We start from the raw sequence: 24,005 nt of genomic DNA on the forward strand, positions 1-24,005 counted from the left end.
AGCTTAGTTATAGATTAATTGAGAGAGAGAGAGAGCATGGCTTCAAACTTGGTCTTTTGTTTTACTTAATGTTTTTAGAGTCTGCTTTTAGGTTTCCATATATTCTTGGATTTTTTGCATTTATGATTGTCATTATGTTGCTATGCCTCCATGGTTATTTGCATTATTTTGAAATGTATTTACTTCGCTGAATTGTTATGCTCATGGGTCATGGCATTGGTATAGTTATTTTGAATTGCTTTGTATAATCTCTTTCATGGTTAGTCAATTATTGTTATTATTATTATTTGTAGTTCATTTGCATCTATTAAGGTTTTCCTTAATTTCTTTTCCCCTGTCTTTCATTTGCATCTGTGATTAATGACCTTAATAAATAAAGGTTCCAATTTAATTGCATCTGTTATCAACAGTGTTTGGATGAGGACAACTGAATGTCTTAGTATATTAATGTTGCAACTTGTTTATTTTGTTTTTAGGAGTATGAATTAGATGGAATTGATTGGACAAAAGTAGATTTTGAAGACAACCAAGAGTGTTTGGATCTCTTTGAGAAGGTAGTTCTGTTTTTAACACAAACACACACACGCACACACACTCACATGTTTCATATACATATGATGCCATACCACATAGATCGTCCTAGGTCTCTGACTATTTTTGTTAGCCTTTCATGCATAATTCAAACCATGTTCTTATTGTAATATTGTTTCTTATAAACTGAAGTTGTAAAGAAAATAAAAGATTGAATATATTGCTTCCTAAGCATAATTATACACCAAGTTCTCATCTTTTTGATCATACCATGTTATATGAAACCTAATTATAGGTTTTCATATTTAAATTCACTCCTTCATGTGTGGTAGATTGTGTGTTAATGGCTTCACTGCTATGCATTTTGCAGATTGAAAATCCTTATTCCTAATTTCTAACTACTTATTGAACCATCTCTCTTTTTTCTTTTTAATTTGTTAAATAAGCTCTTTTAATATAGTTTCTAACATCAAGTTGTTCGAGAAACACCATACATTTTTTGACATGCACAGAGTCTGCTTTGTCCCCTGCTATGCTATCTTGAATGCTTGGAAGTTTTGGCCTGTCAAGGTGTTCATGCTTTATAGTATGCATGTATGCAAATGTTTGTGTATTATAGCTGCATTTTCACACTGAATTTTCATGAATTAATGCTTTTACTTTTCCAGTTCTGACGAGTCCTCATGGAAGAGAGCAACTGAATTGCTTGTGGAAGTTGCTAGTCATGGAGAAGCGACTGGCTATGAGGTACCTTGCCTCATTGTTGCACCTAAAGATGATCTGGATCCATTTCCAACTGGGATACATGATTCAACAAGGGTAGAGATCTTCACAACTGGCTATATTTATTTTCATACTTGAGTACACTAGTTTGATCACCTAGGCATGTTACTATGATGATTTTAATATGGAGACAGCTGTACTGGAGACTTGGGATCAAATTTGCCTTCAGTTTGGGTTTGAGGATTTATTGATGGGGGAGGGATACCCCGAGTAGCGGAGCCTCATAAAGTGCCCTCCCAAAAAAATTTAAAAATCTTGACTGTTATAAATAACTTGTACAATTGCCTCCTAAAAAACTAGACTTTTCTCTATAGAGTAATTAAATTAAAACGTGTAGAATCCACTCTCAACTCCAATTCTTAAAATTGCAAGGAACCCAGTCTCTCCATTTATCTGTTGCTTTCATGTAAACTGGTGAACTCTTCCTCACCCATTTAATTTTTTCTACTCTCTCTCCCTTTTATCTGTTGCTTTCTTTTCAGTGACAGATCTCTGCTTTACCTATCTAATTCTTTTAACAATTGGGTTGATTCTTTAATTTCTGATTTGAAACAAATTTGTTGATTTTTATTGCTAAATTTGGTTTTGTGGTTGTTTCTATTTATGTAATAATAGGAGGAATAGGACAGTAGGAAGACCCTGATTATAAGTTAATGTGTTGTTAGATTTGTTATTTTTATTCATTTTTACGGTTCTTGACACATCAACTATATATTTTGCTTCCGCAGGTAAGTCAGGATATGGGAATAGATGCTCCTATACCTCTCAGCACAAAGCTGGGAGACTTTAACAATGTGTTCCGTAGGATTGTGACTGCAGCAGAACGCCCTCATTTGAGCATTCCTGAAACTGAAGCTGGCAGAAGTCGCAAGCAATACCACAAGCTTATTAATCGCTCCCTGATGTTTGTATCAGGTAAATTAACGTTTAAAATTTTGTTATCATTGGGCTGCTAAGTTTTTCCTTTTATTAGAATCACTGGATCCATAAGAGTTTGCTGCATGTTGTTGTTGGTGTTTTATATGCACATATAAAGGTATGCAGGCATCTTATACCCATGGTTTTTAGAATCTTACAATTCAGGATTTGGTTAATATGACTGGATTCGAGTTTCAACCAAAATAATTTGATTCGTGCTTGTTGAATCTTAAATTGAGTGAATTATATGATTCAATTGTGATTCACTACTATTCGTTATGATTCGTGCGATTCAGTTTTGACAGCATCGTTTCCGTAAAATAAAAAGTGTTCAATTAATTATTTTGATATATGTGGTTTTATATGTATATTCATATATATATGATTTAGTTGTGTTGATATTTATTTCAATTTAAATAGTGTGTATATATTTTTATGTATATACATATTTAAAATTATATATTATGCTAAATAAAGTGAACCTTATGATTCACGATTTGATACAATCAACGATTCACTATTTTTCCACTGATATGTAATTTTCCCTTAGTAGTATTAGTTCAAATCCTAATCCTATACAATGTAAGCTAGGGGGCTGAAAAAATGGCCATGTGAGGTGCATATTATCCCTATGAATGGAAGTAGATGGAGAATGACATCTTTATTGATTTAATTTTTCACTAGCTTGACTTCCACTCACTTGTGCTTCACTAGCTTGACTTCGCTCAATTGTACTGTGTGGGTTGAGAAACATGGCTACTGTGAATGCAATGGTCATGTTTTAATGTTTTAATGTTGTGCAAATCTATCTCTTCATGTTTTAATCCTTTTTATTTTCTGATTACACTGAGAAGTTTGAATGGTCATGACCGCTGGACACATTGAAGTATTGCTAAAGTTTTGTTCATTTTTTTACCTTTCAGGTCACTTTGGGTATATAGAATTACCAATTCCAGTATATCATCCTTCCCATGTGAGCGAACTGAAGCGGTTGTTGAGCCTGGTTTGCTTTAAGTGCTTGAAGTTCAGAAGTGGGAAGGTAATGGATATGTTTATAGAAGGCTCCACGTAAAATCTATTTGTCATAAGTAATTAAATCCTTTTGCTTTCTTGATTGAGAGGGTAGCAGATTATTGTGTTGTGTTATGGTAAGAATTTGAAGCTCTCGGTGATTATAGATCATTCTGCCATAATATATCCTATATTTGATTATTTAATAAAGGAAGTTGGTAGACATTTGAGTGTGGTCACATATGTGGTGGCCCTTTTCTAAAAGTGTTGTGTGAATATCATTATTTTTCTATTGTTTCTCTGAGACATTTAATTTTATAAATTGTTTCTCTCCTTATTTTAACTAAAATGTAGAGTTAATTTGTGGAACTGATATCTCAACATAGAAGTGTTATATGTAAGAATATCTATGTCATTAACAGGGAAAGCTTTTAAGCCTTCTTAACATTTTATAGGCACCCAACTAATGAATTTTATTTTTTTTTCAGATGATTTTGGACATACAAATGTGGATATATAATTTTTTGACAATTACGGGAGGGCATTGTTTTTATACCTCTATTTGTATATATAGTGATTCGAACAAATTAATTTGGTTATTCATGTGTTATGTATGGATTTAAATTATTGACGTTGGATTAGACTTGGAGTGTATGAAATTTGTATGGATTATGTATGGATTATTGACCCTAATATATTTTAGTATTGATGGATTATATTGTTTATACAGGGTACAGGTTGTAATTTAAATTATTGACGTTGGTTATTCATGTATTATGTATGGATTTAAATCATGGTTATTCATGTATTATGTTGAATGCTTTAATGGTTGATAATATATTTTAGTGTTGATGGATTATATTGTTTATACAGGGTACATGTAATACAGGTTGTCTATAAATGAATACAGGTTGTTTACAATTTTTTTTTTTTTTTTAAAAAAAAGAACAGAAAATTGTTTGGCCACCAAATGTTTTGGTAGCCAAATAGGTAATCAAAAGTTTTGGCTACTAATAATTTAGTAGCAAAAACATAACCCAAAACGTTTTTGCCACCAAATAATTAGTAGCTAAAAAATTTGAGAATGAGAGAAATAAACTATTGGCTACTAAATTTTTTAGTCACGGAAAAAATGGTATCATTTGGCGACTAAAACTTTTGGTGGCAAAAAGTAAAGAAATGAATCTTAATAGGTTTTTGGCTACGAACAGTTTTAGTCGGCAAAAGTCACCACGCCTAAGGTAGAACTTTTAGTGACTAAATGGTTAGTAGCCAAAAGTTTAATAAAATGAAAAATAATATTTTTGGCGACTAAATTCTTTAGTCCTTAAATGTAGTAATGTTGTCACTAAAACTTATTCCCGACAAAAAATTTTAGTCGCTGAAAATTTAATTTATTTTATTTCAACACTTTTGGCGACTAAATATTTAGTCGCCAAAACATACCCTTTCCCGACTACTCAGAGTTTGGTAGCCGAATGTTCACTTTTGGCGACTAATATTTTAGTCGCCAAAAGATAACTTTTGCCGACTAACCAGAGTTTAGTAGCCAAAACGTTCACTTTCAGCGACCAAAAATAGTTTAGTCGCCAATACTATCGCCGACAGCGTATAGGCGACTAGTTTGGCGACAAAATATTTTAGTCGCTAATTGTTTCGGCGACCAAAAATGTGGCTTTTGGCGACCAATATTTTGGTCGCCAAAAGTGGCATTTCCTGTAGTGACTCAAGCTCAATAAAAATTTAATGAAGTTAGCTTGAGCCGACTTGACTTAGGCTTGACTCGAACTTGAGCCTGTTCACGTGCTTTAACGAGTCAAAGAAATTATAAATTTATAGTTGTGTATAAGACTAAAGTTATAATTGAAATTTTATTATACAATTATATATAAATATATTAAAAAAATCAATATCTTACTAAAATTATAATATCTACCACTACTATTGTATAAATATATTATCTATAGTTAGTTATTATTTACATTTATATTATTTAAATATATAAATAACATATTTATCTTATTTTTTATACATATTTTTACATTATTTAATACATAAATAATACATTTATTCTATTATTTAAAACAAGTCAGCTAGCAAGCTGAATTATTTATTAAGATTTAACGAGTTCGAATACAACAAAAATTTAATGAATTTAGTTTGAACAAGCCTTTACTAAATTAAGTTCAAATCTGTTTACAAACGATTTTATTCATTTGCAGTCCTATTACACACTGCACTTGACATGCCTAGAAAAAATTATTTAGCATTTCAAGACATAACGTGATTGTGTGCCTAATTAATTATGTTTTATTATTGCCTTATATGGTTCCTATTTTTTTATTTTTTATACACATTGTTAGATTTTCTGTATGGCGAGTGTGGGGGAGATTTCAAAATCAGCCGTCCACCTTATTGATGAAGCAAAATCTAACGGCTTAGATGGAGCCACATCGCATGGAGGATGGAGAGTATACGGAACGACATATTTTTCAACAAAACCTGCAGATTATCCTCACAAACGGAAATTAACCGTTTACAATAAAATGGAAACTCTCATGGACCCAAGGACTCCAACACCGGCCTTGTTTGGAGAGTTCTATTTTAACTAGCTATTTAGTTTTTTTTTGATAATTTTAACTTAGATAAAATAGTTATGTTTAGAAAGATAATTAGTTTTTATTGTAGTTGATTTAATGGTTACGAGAGAAAAAAAGAAATGATTATGAATTAAATGTGATATTTTATTTTAATCTATTTTATCTTTGTTGACAAAAAAAAAAAAAAAAAAAAAAAAACTTGCACCCTAACAACCACGTCAAAAGTGTTGACAAACAATGTATTGGCTGGAAAAGAAAAAGAAAATCTACGTGAAGGTACCCAAATTTTCTTTAAGATTCATGAATTTCAAGGTTTTCTTTTAAAACAGAAAATAAAAGGGAAATTCAAGAGAAAATAAAGAACTATAAATCTAAATAATGAAAAAAAGAAGTAGCCACAATCAGTAGCTTAGATTTGACCCAAAATAAGAAAATCTAACAATTTTTTTAGTTATTCGGTACTAAATAAAATGATCCCTATCAACATGCTTGTTAGCAGACAAGTCTTGTAAGAAGTTATTTCTCTACACCAATGGATCGGGCGGGCTGGAACCCAGTGATACGCAGAAGAAGAGTGGGAAATCAACGTGGAGAGTCGACAGAGGGAGTCTTGATCATAATTTTCGTGGATAACATCCCTGAATCAATGGATCCTCAAGGTTTGTTCAATCTTTTTCGAAAGTTTGGTCTAGTCAAAGATGTGTTCATCTCTAGGAAGAGGAGAAAAGCTTCAAATTCCATATTTGGGTTTGTTAGATACGACTGTGACATAGCTGCACGGGTGGCGATACAGAAGGCAGATGGCTTGTGGTGTGGAAACAAGGCTCTGAGGGTTAAGTGTGCTGAGTATCAAAAGCCTCAGTCAGTGGAGCAACAGAAGCCTAGGGAGCTGAGGAGAGGTGATGAAGGTCGAGCAGAGAATTGGTGGGTGCAATCAAAGCAGTGGAAAGGTAAGGGAGTCCAGAAATCCTACGCAGAGGCATTACTAAGTGATGAAGTCAGAGATACAGATAGGGTGGTGTTAACAGCTTTTCAGGAAGGGAATGGGTGGGGGAGTGAAAGTTTAGTAGTTCATTTGAGCAGTTTCTTAGCCTTCGAGGCATTCAGAGAGGAAATGAGATGTAGAGGAATAAAGGATGTAGTTGCAAGAGAGAGGGGAGGCAAATTAGTCTTATTAACTTTTCCCACTGAACAGCAAATGCAGGAAGACAAGAAAGAGTTACAGGATTGGGGTCAGCAGTGGTGCGAATCAATCAATGAATGGGACAAAGGCCAGTTCTTACAGCAAGACAGGTGCGTCTGGCTGCACTGTTTTGGCATTCCCATTAACGTATGGAGCATTACGACAGTTCGCAGCATAGGTAGTAATTCGTGGATGGTTGTTCAATACGAAGAGGACTTCAATAATCCTTTAACTTTTCAACAGACTAGAGTGAGAGTGATTACGAGATATATGGAGTGGATCAATACAATAATTTTTCTACAGCACAAGTGTAGTCACATTCCGGTTAGAGTCTGCGAAGAGTTGCCTAAATGTTTATTTCCAAGTCCTTCTGAGAGTTCGGGTAAAGTTCATGGCTGCTTGCATTCCAACGACAAAGTAGTGGTAGACCAGTTGTCTGGCAATGGAGGAACATGCAAGAGTGTAAAGGTAGCGTCTGTGGGAAGGGAGGGGATGGTAAGTGTAGGATTGGAAGTGGCTACTAGGGTAATGGAGACAGTGATGGGCAGTTCAGAGGTGCAGGGTAGGGATAATGATGAGAACCTTGCAAATGCAGTGGTTGAAATAGGGTGGAGCGTGGGGAATGACCATGAAGGTGTATGTTCCAAGGTGAGAGGGACGGGACAAGATGTTAACTCCCGCCGGGTCATCATGAGTGGAGTTCAAATTAGAGATGAGGCTTTGCGTAGCACGGGTCTCTTTAGGGAGCTAAGTGGGCTAGCAGAGGCAAGGCCCAGCATTAATTTGGAAGTTCTAATTGAGGAAGTGCAGAAGGGGGCTGAGCCCAGTGGACTACTTCAAGATTTGGGGTCGGAACTAAGTGAAAACTTGGCCCAGATTTCAGGTAGGCCAGATGAAGCCCAAACAAATCAAATAATTAGGGTCCAACAGACTGCAGCTGGGAGCATTGCAAGAGTAGGAGCAGTACAGAGAAAGGGCAAGTCATGTAAAAAAGGCATAGACCGAAGGAGAGGGGTGTTAGGCAGACTGGGCTTCCAACGGGGAGTTATCTTCAGAGCTTCTGCCGATGCAGCAGCTTCCCAAAAGACTTCTTCTTCTCAGAGCCTAGCAATGAATAGAAGGAGGCTGTTGGTTGAGGAGGCTTTGGCAACTGTGAGAGTAGGCACAGAGCTGGGTTTGGACTACCAAGGCAAAGAAGAAGAGGTAGTGAGCAGAATTGTAGAGTTGGAAGAGAAGGATCTCAACAGAATTGGAGGAGGAGAGAGGGCAACCAGAGCTTAGATGGCTATCCGAAGGGGATTGGGTGTTTATAGTGTGTTTAAATAAAGATTTTATCTTGGAATGTTAGAGGGCTGGGAAGGCCAAACAAGAGGAGTAAGATAAAGAGATTGGTGAAGGAGAGAGATGTAGATGTGCTCTTTCTTCAGAAGGCAAAAAGAAGTTATATGGAGGATCATTTTGTAAAGTCAATTTGGCCTTATGAAGAAATGGAATTTATGGTGGTGGATTCAGTGGGTAATGTTGGAGGTCTTTTGTGTATATGGAGACCTTTAATCTTCGAGCTTAAGAGCAACTGCAGTGGTAAAAACTTCATCATTTTATCAGACATCTCTTCTTGTTCTTTTCAGTGTACTCTGGTGAATATCTATGCTCCTAATGAGGTTCTTGGGAGGAGACAGTTATGAGAATCTCTAGTGAGCATCCTGTAGACACCCCATTTTTGACCGCCCTTAAGACTGGGACGCGACTGATGGTTTACATGGTGGAGAAAAGTGTGTAGGGGAAAGGTTCAGTTTCTTCGGCAATGAGAGAGTTAAATCTCAACTTCATACCCCTTTTTGGATCAAAACAATCTTGATCAAAAGATTTTAGACCTTAAAACCCTCTCTTTCAAAACGTTTTTGAAATAAAATTTTTACGATGTTCCGAGGCTCGCATTTTGTCAAATGTTGCACTTTTTGGTAAACCGAGCAAGGATAAAATGGAAATGAACGAAAGAGAGATGAAATCTTTGAAAAATCTTTCAAAACACCTTGTCTAGGGGTTTGGAGTTGAAGAAAAGAGGAGAAGAGAAAGCAAAACTAGTTTGGGAGAAGTTCAGTATGAATCCGGATAGGACCAAATCTGCGCGGATTCACCGAAACGGGCATAACTCTTTGCACAGGAGGAATTTTAATGCAAGGTTGGCGCCATTAGAAAACTAACTTTTGGGGCTTCAATATGGCCACATGTAAAACCAGAAAATCAGATGGCCGACCAGCGTTTTTGGTCAAAAGTGGTTCAATATGAATCCGGGAAGGAAAGAAAACATCTGCGCGGCTTCACCGAAACGGGCATAACTCTTTCACAGGAGGAATTAAGATATGAGGCCACCACCGTTGGAAAGCTTACTTCCGGGGCTTCATTTTTCACTCAAGAATCTCCTAAGGACAAGTCCGGGTGGGGGAGATATGGTTGGTTGAAGTCCGTTTGGACCGAATCTGCGCGGCTTCACCAAAACTAGCATAACTTTTTGCACAGGAGGAATTTTAATGCAAGGTTTGTGGCATTGGAAAGATACCTTCAAGGGCTTCATGGATGACCAGCTTTGGGGCTTGAACCTTTTGACCCCTGGTCGATCGACCAGGGGGAGTGGCCAGCCGGCCACTTGAACTGGCCGGCCTGCTTCTTGCTTTTTGCCCTCTTTGAATACTTTACAACTGTGCCAGTTGGGGGGCATTTGGTGCACCCTCCATACACGTGTATGGAGGATCTTTAAAGCTTCCAAGAGAAGCTTTGACCTCTCTTCTCTATAAGAGAGGCCCTCCTCTTCATATCTAATGGTTGAACAAAATTGCTTAAGGCTTATCACCTCCCTCCTCCATTATCATTACTCAAAGCTCCAAAACCCTAACTTTCTTGGTCCATTTGCACTACAACCCTTAGCACCACACCCCCATCATCCATTCCAGCACCTTGGAAGTCATTTGCAGAGGTTGAAAGCTCACCAACTTGGTCCAAAAGCTGCTGGAGGTCGGCTCTTCAAGGGTAAGTGTCCATTTCCCTTAAACTTGCATTTTTTTGCATGATTGGTTAGCCTTATTTACAAGCATTTCTGAGCTTCGACCCAAACTGTAAAGTGTCTTATTTTGACCCTCTCTTCAACTTTGTTTAAGGGCACTTTGCCATTTCAGGTCATTTACTTCCCCTAATCCTCTATCTCTCTTTTAGGGCTATTTTTGCATCCTATTTTAGACTTACTTGTGAGCATTTTTGAGATTTTCTATAAACTGGAAAAAGTCTTGTTTTGACATCCTATTCAAGTTTTGTTAAGGTCCCATTTCTGTTTGGGGTCATCTTCCCCCTATGCATGCTTCATCCCTTCATGATTAAGACTATGCATTAGAGCACTTGCATTGGCCATGGTTTGGCCTCTTAGCTACTAAAATCCAGTGGATTTTCAGTAGCTTAGATGCATTTTTGAGGGCCAAAATTAGAGGGGAGTGACCCCCTCTCTCCTTGTCTTGTTTGGGGGTCTTTTGGGCTTTCCAAAGGGACCTTATTTTTCATGCATCGAGGTCTTGTTTCAGGCCTCATTCTGTGAGTTTTGGGGTCTGCATTGGCTCTGTCCAAGGCCCTTTTGGCCATATTTTATACCTACAATGCATGTGTAGAACAATTCCATTCAAGGCCTTTTGAGGGGGCCTTTCTTTGCATGTTTCCTAGACTGATTTCAGGGCCTATTTTGTGAGTTTTAGGGTTGTCATAACTTATTTCAAGAGTCGGTTTGGTCATGCTAAGTGTCTATCTTATATGTGCTTAACAACCCCTTGAATGGCCTTCCAAAGAAGCCCCTCATTTTTGCATGCATTGGCTGCATTTCAGTGATTATTTAGGCATATTTTGGCATGTTTTATTCACTGTTTTTGGCTAGTTTAATGAGTTCTCATTTGCTTCATATACATGCCATGTAACCCATACTTACTAGCCAATGTTGCATGCTATTTTAGTCCATCATGTTAGCATCTTTTGGCCATGCTTTAAACTAGAAATGTGCATGTTTTGGGACTGCCTTGGCTCTTTCTTTACACTTTATGATCAAATAATGCTTGCTTGGTATACTTGTGGTTCAATGCATTGGACTAGTTTTAAGTTTCGGGGCTTATTCCATGCATCGAGTGCCATATTTCCATGTTTCGGGATCATTTAGCATCATATTTTAGTGTTGAAAATTACATGTTCATAGGCCATCTTTCATCCCTTGCCATGCTTTGGTAGAGTGGCATTTGATGCCTTAGGTTCGGTCCTCGGTATGCGTGCATGTGTGCACACATTTCGGTTGTCTCATTTTCATCTAATGGCCACTGATGTGAGTGTGGCTGAGGTCCACTCATTTTGGTGTAAGTCCATTATGCATTGTGTATGCCTTTTCAATTCATAGCATTGCGTGTACTAGGTTGCGTGTTAGAGTTTTATGTATGCCATGTCACATCGAGCATTGTATATGCCATTTCATAGCATTGTGTATGCTAGGTTGTATGTTAGTCGTATTGTGTATGCCATTTCATTTGCATTGTGTTTGGGATAGGAGTTAGCCTAAGCACGGGAAACGAGGGACGTTTCGTACCCCAAGTGACGGAACGTGTCCCAATTTCCTGTCGCCGACACTCCGGATTACCCATGATGGAGTTTAGGTCTTGTTGTGTTTTCATGTGCATTCATTTCATATTGAGTCGTGCAATCCGACTCCTCGGCCATCATGCATCGATATGCGTGATTGGTGACACGAGGTCGAGGACTACACTTCCTGAAGAGTAGTCATGCATACATATGTGAAATACTTTGCCATGCCCCTTTGTTGCTCGCTGTTGCAGTAAATCAGAAATCAGCGGCCTTCTGGAACGTTGCGCAATATTCTGAAAACAATTACAAACAGAGGCAAACCGGGGCATCGCAATGGATTTCCGCGCCAGGCAACTCGAGCATGCATCATTCGTCATTTGGAACAGAGTTGAGGCGGTCCATGGATTTGCGTGCCAATTTACCTACTTTCCTAGATTAATTTGTTAATTAATTAGGGTTTTCTATTTATTCGGACTATATTATTCATTCGGACTGTATTATTCTTTCGGACCCTCCGAGTGAGGGCACAATTGTAATAAGTGTGCGTGCGTGTGATGTATGTCTTCTAACCCCACGTCTTTCTCCCTTTTATTTACCAGCTTATGATGGTTAGATTAGGGCATGCTTCAATTAGCATACATTATGATAGCATGTCTGCATTCATTCATCTGTCTTGCATGCATCGGGCTCGGCGCATCATACTAACTGCATTTGTATTTCAAATTCCAAATCGAATATGTGCTAGCTGTAGCATCATCATATGCCATGTTTAGAATAGCCGAGCCTGTCTTAGTTGCATTTTGCATGTGTTGCATTAGGCATTTCTGTATAGTTAGGATCATGCATTAACATCTAACTAGTTTCTGTTTTGGCTTGGAGTACTCGGTAAGTTTTATGCTTTAGCATCCTTTCATATGTGTGAGTTACTGCCATGATAGCATGCTTACCATGAGGCTATGTGCTTATATGATATACCTGCCTGAATGCCTGTGGGTGAAGGTTGGGTTATCCGAATTGGAATAATTCATTAAATGCAAGTTTTAAGCCTACTAGATAGTGGCAAATCATCTTGATTTCTAAGCCCACCTGAGGGTGGCAAATCCACATTTTAGCCTACTTGCAAGTAGTAAACCGTTTTTTAAAAAAAAAACATGAGATGGATTGTTCCAATTCAGGCGACCCAATCTATACTTGTATGCTATGTGCATCACATAGTAAATCTAGGCTAATAACCGGAATAAGAACACATAATGTTTTCAAAACTAGATATCATGGTTAGTAGAGGCCGATCTTTGATCAGGCGAGCGGAGGTGCTCACGAAGTGACCTTCCCCAATCGTACCCAAGTTCCCGAGCCGAGGCAACTTTGGTGATGACGGACACGTGACCTTAGGCAATGAGTCTGGGTTTCCTAAATTTCCCAAAATAAAATATTTAGGTGGCGACTCTATATCTGGCAAAGCAGTCCATATTTGGTACTTCTTTCAAAAAATCAGTTTTTAAAAACGATTTGCCGGATTTGAACTCTTTGATGATTCATCAGTCTTGCATTGCACTCTGCGAGATTAGATACAGGACCGTGACTTCGAGTCCTCAACTGTAGTGAGCCTAAATGAACAAAACGGGAGGGATTTCCTCCCGGGACGTTTGGGGACGTCTACAGTTTCTGGCGACTCTGCTGGGGAGTTAGAGAACTTGACTCGAACTCATAATATCTGGTTTTGACTACACTAATGTGTTTCTTTGCATTGCATTTGCATTGGTGCACCTAGGACACCGTGTTTGCCGTATGCTATTCCTGAACGGTTTGTCGGAGGCTCGCTTCGAGAAACGTGCCATAAGGCTGACCAATTGCGGGCTCTGCCACGACGGGAACACAAACCCCGATTTTACCGGGGCACCCTTTTTGACCATTCGACCTAGTGCATATCAGAATCCATAGTGACCATTCTAAATTAGGACAGGTTGCTTATCCGATCATAGGTTGTTTGAAACCGCTGCGTGCGTAGTGAAACCCTAGCTCCTGACAAAATAGGACAGGGAAACTCTACCCCAAAATAGGGGTGTTTTGGCTCTCACTTGCTTGCTATGTGCTTTTAGGGTGTGTCCCTACAGGAATGCATGTAACAGTTTGCAAGTCTGGGTTTTAGGCCTGCGGGCATCAGTATTTGGGAATCAGTTTTACCTGAGGGTATCAGTTTACAGGCAGACTTTTGGGCAAAATTTGGTAGAGAGCACGGTCATTCAGCTGCACTCATATCTGTTTTGGCAAAAATGGGCTGAGATGCTGCCTGTTTTCTCTTTTGCTAGGTAGTTCTGGAATTATAGCTTCAGAAGGTTCCAATATCCCCCTGGTACATTGGACTAGTGCTGATATACTTTGTCCAGTCAGAGACTCAGTTCAGAGCAGCCAGTGTTTTCCTTCGTTGAGGCAAGGTAGAGAAAGGCCAGTCAAGGCTCACCGGTTCATCTGATCCGTCAGTCACCAGTCACATCATCAGCAGACCGTGATGGCACAGGGTTCGGAAGAATTTGTGGCTGTGATAGCAGCGTTAAATCAGGGAACTGCCATGCAGGCCGAGACCAGTATTGAAACGCAGCACCCATGTGGGGCATCTGCCTCACATCCAGCTTTGGGACCCCAGCCAAACTTTGACCCACTTCCGCTAGCTGAAGATTTGCAGGGTCCAGATCCTCAAGAAGGGTTGGCTCAAGCCCGAGTTTTCAGACCCCTGGTGCAGCCTAGTGAGAGGCTTTATCCCCTTGATGTTAATGAGCTTGATCTGACCGCAGTGAAAATTACAAACCTTGAGAAGCAATTCAAAAAGGTACATGGCCTTAACTCCATTCCCGACATTGAAGATGGGTACACCGAGGTTGCCGTACGGCTCCCAGACAGATTCAAAATGCCACATATTGACCGTTTCGACGGGTCTAGAGATCCTATGGTACATATCCGGCTTTTCTTGAATATCCTGAAACTGATGGGTCTGACTAAACCACAAAAACTCTCTCTGTATGAAAGAACCCTGTCGGGTGTAGCAGCCACTTGGTATGCCAAATTGGAGGATACAGTGAAGCAAAACTGGGAAGAACTGGCTGAGGCCTTTGTCAATCAGTATTCCTACAATACCCAAGTTGAAATGACCATCCAAGAGCTTAAAGCAACTCGCCAGAACCCAACAGAGCCTTTTGTGGAATTCGTTGCGAGGTGGAGAGCAAAGGCAGCACAAATGACAGATCGTCACCCTTCTGAGAGGGATCAAGTGTAGATGATGGTGCGAAACCTCAAGCATGATATGTTGCAAAAGTTGATAGTCGCTCCGCTATTCACTTTCAAAAGTTTGCATGAACTGGGGGTTTAGATCGAGAATGCGTTCAACAGTGGGATCATTCCCAGAACAAGTGAAGCGACAAGGAGGGTGATTTCAGGGAGTGCCAATGCTGGTAGTAGCGCTATTCCCAAACCTGCAGAAATCAATACAGTCGCCACAGCCAACCTTTTTGCCAATCCAAGCCTACAAACCGCCGGCCCAGCCCGAGCTCAGGGCAGAACTTTCACCCCTCTTTATATGAGCCTGACTAGCGCACTAAAAGTCTTGATGGAAAGAGGGTATCTTAAACCCCTCGATCCTCAACCTCTGCCTGACCCACTCCCAACCAGACATAACCCCTCCAAGTACTGTGTATACCATCAGCAGCGCGGTCATGGCACCGACCGTTGCTACTGCCTTCGTCACGAGGTCCAAAATCTCATTGACAACCGGACAATAGCTCCACCTTTAGACCTCAATGACCAAGTACCTCATCCACATCTCAATCTAATCCATACACTGGCCGTCCCTTACGACCTCAGCATATACATCACCCCAGTCCATCTACCCAAGCCTGAGGTGTTTATCCCAGAAAGCATGGACTTATGCATGATGGGTGCATCTGAACCCCAATCATCTCAAACCTATGAGCCCATCACTTCTGAGTTGATGAGAATGATCGAAGATCTTCAGAGAACTGTGGCAGACTTAGCCTTTGGAATTTTGGCTCCATCATCGACTGCATCACAAGCTAGAAGTTTTAATTCAAAAGGCTCCTTAATCTTGGAGCAAGCTGCAACTGAAAAGGGCTAACCTGAAGCCATCTCAGATCTGGGTGTTGGTGTGTCGACAACAACTGGGCTCCGTTCGGATATAGCGACCCAATCCTTTGATAAAATGGGGGCCAGTGGTAAAAACAAGGTAGGGATAGACATTGATCCCCATGAACACCTCATGTGGGCTGTTGAGGCTTTGAAAGCCGAAGGACTGAACAAACAGCAAGTGATTGCAGTTGTTGCAAAGGCTGTGGATGACACTTTCGCTACTCAAGTTGGGGGCAGTCTGAATCAAAGGGAAAACTGAGAGAAGGGCCGTTATACCAGAGACGATCCTGTTAACTCTAATCTTCCACTCGGAAGAGATTAGCAAGCCAGGCCAGCACCTGCCAATCTCTTTTCTGGTGCGCCTAGCAAAAATCCACAAACCTTGAAGTACCAACCCCGAGGTCGGAGGGTCTTGCATGCCCTCTATATGTCTTTGTCCAAAGCTCTCCAAATCCTTGTTGGACAAGGCCATCTCAAACCCCTCGAGCTTCGGCCTCTCCCGAACCCTCTTCCGGCTACGCATGATGTTACCCAGTACTGTTCGTACCATCAGCAAACTGGCCATATTACCGACAACTGCTTCCGTCTTCGCCACGAAGTACAGGATCTATTTGACAACGGGGTCATCCTTCCGCCGAGCTCAGCAAAGTCTATCGGCACTGGATCGGTGAACTTGGGGGGATAATGTGATGTGATTGGAGGATGAACCACCTGCGGGCAGCGCTCGATTTACTCCAGCTGTGGTGGATGGCATGCACTGTTTTGAGCAATGTACAAGTGCTGTTAATTTTGCATTCTGACTTGGATATTGGGTCAGTCTTGTTGTTTTGTTTTGAGTCAGTCCTTTTGTTTTGGGTTGTTTTGTTGTATCGAGTCAGTCCTGTTGTACAGGAGTCGGGTGGTTCCGGGGGTGTTACTTCGGACATCACTATCTTGTTTTGTGTTTGTCTTTTCGTTTTGTTTTGAGTCTGTTTCTGCCACGGAGCCAGTTGTGCCAACAGATCTGATTGAAACAGCAGTAATTTTTGCACTTTTGTGTTTGCTTCTGTCGTGTGCTAGTTGTGCCAGGATTTGAATGAAACGGCAGTGCATTCCACCTGCTCTCTTGTGCCTTGAAATTATTGCATTGACCTAAGTTTTTTAAAAACTTTTTTGAACACTGCGGTGAAAACGAAGAGGAAGGAATTCCTCGGGTTTTGCAAAAATTTGATCAAAGGCATGCTAAGCCCTTAATAAGTGAAATCATGCTTGTTAGTGTGAGTACTGGGAAGGATCCTGGCTTGATCCAATTGGTTCTACACTGTCTTCAGCGCGAGGGACTAGTCGCTTTCTTAAAAGATTTCAAAAAAATGTTTTGCGCAGTCCTGCAAAGACCTGTGTGGAATCTCTCTTGAGATTGTGCAGCCTAGGATCGCTCTCGGCCTCGAGACTCCACCCCTCTTGATTTCAAAACTTGAACTTGGATTCAGAATGTTCAACGGTCAACTACAATGTAAGGTCTGTGTGGCCGGCTCAAAAGCAGCCCGTGAAGTAGCGGCGACAAAGTCAGATCAAGAAGCTTACGAAGCTAGATCAGGAGCACCCCTCGAACTAAGGGCAAAAGAATTTCAAATGTGCTTGAAGAGTCAAAGATGAAGATCAGCGAGAATGCCAAATCCCAGAAGGGAGAAAAGAAGAAAATATTGGTGAAGGACAACCAAGTTCCTATCCACAACACTAGGGACAAATTCAGCCCCCCATTGGATGGACTCCTACATCATCAGCGAACAACAGCCATTCTCCTGGATTCAGATGGCTTTGAGATCTCAAACCATTCCATATAGACAAAAGCTACACTTTTACCCTTGAGAGGCTCGCTGGGCCGAAAACCCGGAAGGGCAACCCAGGCAAAAATTAGAGCAAGAAAAGAAGGAAAAGAACAAAAAAAAGAAAAAATCCAAAAAAACAAAAAAAAAAATGAAGAAAATGCAAAAAATGAAGAAAAAATTGAATTGAAAAAAAAAGAAAAGAAAAGAAATAAAAAAATTGAAAAGAAAAGAAAAACAGAGCTCGTAAGGTTGAAAACCCGGAAGGGCGGCCTTGGCAAAAGTTAGAGCACAAAAGGAGAGGTTTAATACCCAAGTGTACCTTAAGCCCGAACTACGTAAGGCTTGATTCCCATATTTGGAATACGTAGGCAACTTCATTCTGAAGTCCAGCCGCAAAACACTTCAAATTCGACTATGTCCATGTGATGGTTCTGATCATCTTCTGTATCCGAGAGTCTGGTTGTGTTCGTCGCTCTGAGGACTGACTACAATGCGCTGCGGTGCCGTTCAAACAAGGGGTAACTTTCTGTTGCCATACAATATGCTGTGATGCTATTCAAACAAGGGGCAACTTTCCGTTGCCATGCAGTGTCCTTCAGATGAGGAGCAATTTGCCATTGTTATGGATTTGAGGTTGTGCATCTCAAGAGTAGGTTCCGTGTTTGTTGAGTAGTGACCATTTGCAAAAACAGTTTTTCAAAATTTTTACTGAGGTTGACTAATTTTCTCGAAAATTATTCCATCTTTTTCTAAAACTGGACCTTTTTCTTGGATCCAAAAAAGAAAAATTTTCAGTGCTCATAACCTGACTTGCATGATTTCAAATCAAAAATCGAACAAGCATGTTAATCTAACCCTCATTTTGGTTAAAATTGTTTTAGCAGAAGCCAAAAAAAAATGGTCAAAATGATGAACTAGGGGCATAGTTGAGTCAGGTGTTCTGTCTTTTCCTCCATTGTCAACATACTTGCCAGAAAGGGCACTCTACTTGCCGGAAAGGGCACTGTATTTGCCAGAAAGGGCACAGCGGAAGCTGACCGCAAAAGGGCAGAAAGCTCTCCCATCCTCCAAGCAACGAGGTATCAAGCCAAGTGTGAAGCACGAACTGGAATGGGGCAAGATATTCCACTCCCTCATCTGGACAGATCTGATCACGCCCAAATCCCCAGCAGAGCATCGTCAACCGATGTCAGCTGCAGATTTGCTACATACCCAGTTGTAGCACAATTCCTCTGTGGGAGGAAGTCACTAGCTATGCGCAGAAGAAAGAGAATCTAGCAGAATGCTAGAGGCAAGAGCCCGCAGCTTCTTGTTTATCCATCAACCACCCACGGGAGGGATGAAAAAAAATGAGAGATTAAAGAATAGAGAGATGTGCGCTGAAAGAAGAAGTGAGGAAAAGGATTTTGTGAGAAAAGCCGAGCCTGAGGACCGAGTGATGTGAGAATCACAAATAAGAAAGGGTAGGAAACAATACCCGGAGAAACTGGCTCCTTGTGCACCGAGAGGTCTCTTGCCTTTGTAACACAGCTGAGTGTTGTGTTTTTGCGTTTGTGTTTGTCTCAATTCTTGTTTTGAGTCGTTTGAGTGTCAACAGATGTGTTTTGGTCATTTTACCTTATTTTTCCTTTGTTGAGTTGTGTTTAGGTTGTTCTACCTTTGTTTTCCATTGTTGAGTCGTTTTGGCTGTGGTCAGTTGTAGGCTCAATACCTGGTTGAGAACCCTTTTCTCATTTCAATTTCAAAAATCGTTTTGTGCTCAGAGTGCCGTGTCGTTCTCCACATTTGTGCAAAACAGGATTGGTTCTTTCATAAAACCGCAGAGTTCAACCCAGGTCAGGTGTGAATAGTAAAGCAAGGACCTATCTGAAGCTATTTAGGTTCCGGACTGCAAAGCAAAAGAAAAGAGGGAAAATTTGGAGCATCTTAGCATGTTTCAACTTTAGCAAAATCCGAGACTGCATTCCAGGTGCACTTTCTCAGGCCTCGCCGTTTCTCTGGAGTATGAGTGTATCTCGACCCTAAGTGTAAGCCTGCTTCAAGTCAGAATGACAGTCCAAGCAACACTCGAGGGTTTCGCATGCAGATGTTATCTCTCGCCAATATGAACAGGGTGTGCCCTTTTTGAGCTAAGTGTGTTGCTAAGTCCTCTAAGAGGCAAATCAGAGGCACCAGAGTACATATTTGATGCTCCTCTATTGCATAGAATGTGAACTTTCATATACACTGTTGTTGCATGCGTGCCACGCATCGTTATGATTCATGCATAGAATATGCTTGCTTTCGATTCCGCATAGAATATGCTTTGCTTGTCTCATACATAGAATATGCTTTCAATATTGCATAGAATGTGCTTCCATACTTGTATAGAAAATGCTCATATCTGTTGCGTAGAAAATGCCCCCATACTTGCATAGAAGATGCATTTTATCGCACTTTCTTGTGCATTTTATCTCACTCACACTGTCTTGTGCACTTACACTTTGTATCCTACTAGCACTGTCTTGTGCATCTTGTGGTTGTATCTCACTCGCACTATTTTGTGCATTGCATATCAATCGCGCTGTTTAGCGTATCGCACTGTTTTGTGCATTTCAAATCAATCGCGCTGTTTAGCGTATCACACTGTTTTGCGCATTTCAAATCAATCGCGCTGTTTAGCGTATCGCACTGTTTTGTGCATTTCAAATCAATCGCGTTGTTTAGCGTATCGCACTATTTAGTGCATTTCAAATCATTCGCGCTGTTTTGTGCAGGTTCAAGTTCGCGCTATTTTGCGCATCGCACTGTTTTGTGCATTTCTGCATTTGTAATCACTCGCGCTTTCTTGCGCATCGCACTGTTTTGTGCAGTTTACACTCACGCTATTTAGCGTATCGCACTGTTTTGTGCAATTTACTTTCGCGCTTTCTTGCGCATCGCACTGTTTTGTGCATTACATTGTATCATTCGCGCTATCTTGCGCATCCCACCTGCACTTGTTAGTGCATTACATTTCATTCGTGCTATTTTACGCATCGTACTATTTTGTGCACCTTACTTGCATTGTGCATATATTTTATCACGCTATCTTGCGTACCTTACTTGCACTTGTTAGTGCATTGCATCGTGCTATCTTGCGCACCTTATCTGTATCACACTGTTTTGTGCATTCACCATGCTAGTACTGTTTTGTACACCTTTAGCATCGCATTATTTTGTGCATCTTCTTAGCACTGTTTTGTACATTCACTCTGCATCGCACTGTCTTGTGCACCCTTTGGTCTAGGAGACCTTAAATCCTCTAAAGGTGCAATTCCTTTGGCGTTTGTCGTGCCCGAACGACTTCCAGTGGTCTGGTATAGCCACCTGCCTGTGTTAGCGGTGAGTTCCTAGGAGACCAACTAAGACGGTGGAAACTAGAGTTCGAATGGCTCTTGCCTAGAACGCAAAGATTCGGGATTTTCGAGACTAAAGTCTGGTTTAAATACCCAGGGGTATATCATCAGCTTGAAATCTGTGTGGCAGCCCCATAGATTGAGATAGCATATGTATGCGCCTCAATTCTGGATACCGAATCAACCTAGTCTGTCACCCTGTTGGAGAATAGGGAAAGCTGCGACCATAGTCAAGGAGAAAAGTAGTACCTGTAGTTCAACTGAGAAGAAGAGGAAGATTCTCACATCAGCATGAGGTAGGACATTGCCGAGGTAAGTCATTGCCAATTGCCCCTGTAAGGTACTTCCCTTTTCCTAGCTATCACATTGCATTTTAGTCACTACAGTGCATCGCATAAATCCTGAATTTTCAAACCGGCTTTGCGTAGCATATAAGTCCAATTATCAGACCAGCTTCGCGTAGCGTATAAGTCCAATTATCAAACCGGCTTCGCGTAGCGTATAAGTCCAATTATCAAAATCTTTCTGCGTATCATTTTGCATCCTGCCCCTGAACTACGCTGGTTTGATTCCTTGCAGAGGAATACGTAGGCAGCCTGCGGGCACAATCATTTATTTGTCTGTACTTTGTTTGTTTGTCCAAGTCTTCGGCCTTGTCAAAAATGGGTCGTCTCTGGGCTTTAACATTCACTCCCGTCACTTCTTGACTTCCGAGTTCTGTCAAAGAGGGGCAACTGTAGACACCCCATTTTTGACCGCCCTTAAGACTTGGACGCGACTGATGGTTTACATGGTGGAGAAAGGTGTGCAGGGGAAAGGTTTAGTTTCTTCGGCAATGAGAGAGTCAAATCTCAACTTCATACCCCTTTTTGGACCAAAACAATCTTGATCAAAAGATTTTAGACCTTAAAACCCTCTCTTTCAAAACGTTTTTGAAATAAAGTTTTTACGATGTTCCGAGGCTCGCATTTTGTCAAATGTTACGCTTTTTGGTAAACCGAGCAAGGACAAAGTGGAAATGAACGAAAGAGAGATGAAATCTTTGAAAAATCTTTCAAAACACCTTGTCTAGGGGTTTGGAGTTGAAGAAAAGAGGAGAAGAGAAAGCAAAACTAGTTTGGGAGAAGTTCGGCATGAATCCGGATAGGACCAAATCTATGCGGCTTCACCGAAACGGGCATAACTCTTTGCACAGGAGGAATTTTAATGTGAGGTTGGCACCATTGGAAAGCTAACTTCTGGGCCTTCAATGTCGCCACATGGAAAATTAGAAAATCAGATGGCTGACCAGCTTTTTTGGTCAAAAGTGGTTCAGCATGAATCTGGGAATGAGAGAAAACATCTGCGCGGCTTCACCGAAACGGACATAACTCTTTGCACAAGAGGAATTAACATATGAGGCCACCACCGTTGGAAAGATTACTTCCGGGCTTCATTTTTCACTCAAGAATCTCCTAAGGACAAGTCCGGGTGGGGGAGATATGGTTGGTTGAAGTCCGTTTGGACTGAATCTGCGTGGCTTCACCAAAATTGGCATAACTTTTTGCACAGGAGGAATTTTATTGCAAGGTTTGCGGCATTGGAAAGATAACTTCAAGGGCTTAATGGATGACCAGCTTTGGGACTTGAACCTTTTGACCCCTGGTCAGCCCACCAGGGGGAGTGGCCGGTCGGCCACTTGAACTGGCCGGCCTGCTTCTTGCTTTTTGCCCTCTCTGAATACTTTACAGCTGTGCCAGCTGGGGGGCATTTGGTGTATCCTCCATACACGTGTATGGAGGATCTTTGAAGCTTCCAAGAGAAGCTTTGACCTCTCTTCTCTATAAGAGAGGCCCTCCTCTTCATATCTAATGGTTGAACAAAATTGCTTAAGGCTTATCACCTCCCTCCTCCATTATCACTACTCAAAGCTCCAAAACCCTAACTTTCTTGGTCCATTTGCACTACAACCCTTAGCACCACACCCCCATCATCCATTCCAGCACCTTGGAAGTCATTTGCAGAGGTTGAAAGCTCACCAACTTGGTCCAAAAGCTGCTGGAGGTCGGCTCTTCAAGGGTAAGTGTCCATTTTCCTTAAACTTGCATTTTTTTACATGATTGGTTAGCCTTATTTACAAGCATTTCTGAGCTTCGACCCAAACTGTAAAGTGTCTTATTTTGACCCTCTCTTCAACTTTGTTTAAGGGCACTTTGCCGTTTGAGGTCATTTACTTCCCCTTATCCTCTATCTCTCTTTTAGGGCTATTTTTGCATCCTATTTTAGACTTACTTGTGAGCATTTTTGAGATTTTCTATAAACTGGAAAAAGTCTTGTTTTGACATCCTATTCAATTTTTGTTAAGGTCCCATTTCTATTTGGGGTCATCTTCCCCCTCTGCATGCTTCATCCCTTCATGATTAAGGCTATGCATTAGAGCACTTGCATTGGCCATGGTTTGGCCTCTTAATGCATTTTTGAGGGCCAAAATTAGAGGGGAGTGACCCCCTCTCTCCTTGTCTTGTTTGGGGGTCTTTTGGGCCTTCCAAAGGGACCCTATTTTTCATACATCGAGGTCTTGTTTCAGGCCTCATTCTGTGAGTTTTGGGGTCTACATTGGCTCTGTCCAAGGCCCTTTTAGCCATATTTTATACCTACAATGCATGTGTAGAACAATTCCATTCAAGGCCTTTTGAGAGGGCCTTTCTTCGCATGTTTCCTAGACTGATTTCAGGGCCTATTTTGTGAGTTTTAGGGCTGTCATAACTCATTTTAAGAGTCGGTTTGGTCATGCTAAGTGTCTATCTTATATGTGCTTAACAACCCCTTGAATGGCCTTCCAAAGAAGCCCCTAATTTTTGTATGCATTGGCTGTATTTCAGTGATTATTTAGGCATATTTTGGCATGTTTTATTCACTGTTTTTGGCTGGTTTGATGAGTTCTCATTTACTTCATATACATGCCATGTAACCCATACTTACTAGCTAATGTTGCATGCTATTTTAGTCCATCATGTTAGCATCTTTTGGCCATGATTTAAACTAAAAATGTGCATGTTTTGGGACTACCTTGGCT

The 24,005-nt window shown here is 40.7% G+C and overlaps 1 long non-coding RNA gene across 1 annotated transcript; it reads left to right on the forward strand.

Annotated features, from left to right (window-relative positions):
- The first annotated feature begins 947 nt into the window (after positions 1-947).
- Positions 948-2,504, forward strand: LOC145792479 (uncharacterized). Its single transcript, XR_014331874.1, has 2 exons — positions 948-1,350; positions 2,043-2,504. It is a non-coding gene; the product is annotated as an uncharacterized LOC145792479 (long non-coding RNA).
- The last annotated feature ends 21,501 nt before the right edge of the window (positions 2,505-24,005 follow it).

Source organism: Camellia sinensis, chromosome 6 (assembly GCF_055761805.1).
Source record: "Camellia sinensis isolate YWXY chromosome 6, ASM5576180v1, whole genome shotgun sequence".
NCBI lineage: Eukaryota > Viridiplantae > Streptophyta > Magnoliopsida > Ericales > Theaceae > Camellia > Camellia sinensis.